Source organism: Corvus brachyrhynchos, unplaced genomic scaffold (genome assembly GCF_000691975.1).
Source record: "Corvus brachyrhynchos isolate BGI_N302 unplaced genomic scaffold, ASM69197v1 scaffold350, whole genome shotgun sequence".
In the NCBI taxonomy this organism is placed as follows: domain Eukaryota; kingdom Metazoa; phylum Chordata; class Aves; order Passeriformes; family Corvidae; genus Corvus; species Corvus brachyrhynchos.
In genome coordinates, this window is record NW_008235638.1 from 32,716 (window position 1) to 33,109 (window position 394).

Consider the following 394-nt stretch of genomic DNA (forward strand, 5'->3'; position numbering starts at 1 on the left):
AAAACCCACTCCGACTGCAGGAGCCCTCATCCACTTCTCCTGCCTTCTCCTGCTCGGTGAAACAGGTGAGCTGCAACCACCTTTGCCTTCCTCTTCTCCTTCTCCTTCTTCTCTTTGCCTTCTGCTCTGGCCTTGGTGCTGTGTAGCTTTTGCTGAGACCTTTGCTCCTTGATCCTGCTCCCAACCTCTGCTCACTGGCAAGAGGGGGGAGAAGCCGTTGGGCTCCTTGCAGGGAAACTGTGGGCATGGGTTCCAGATCCTTCCTTCCTCCCGATTCCCTGTCCCTCCTCCCCAGACTCTGCTCTTTCTCCTGCTGAGGCTGTGCCTCACATCCTGCCTGTGCCTTCTGCCAGGTGCTCCTCCAGCCACAGCCATGTCCTGCTACGACCTTTGT

The 394-nt window shown here is 57.4% G+C and overlaps 1 protein-coding gene across 1 annotated transcript in view; it reads left to right on the forward strand.

Annotated features, from left to right (window-relative positions):
- Positions 1-394, forward strand: part of LOC103624426 (feather keratin B-4) — an 11,187-nt gene continuing 10,793 nt past the window's right edge. The window contains 1 exon segment of the mRNA XM_008643720.2: positions 1-65. The gene's annotated coding sequence lies outside the window, so the exon portion shown is untranslated.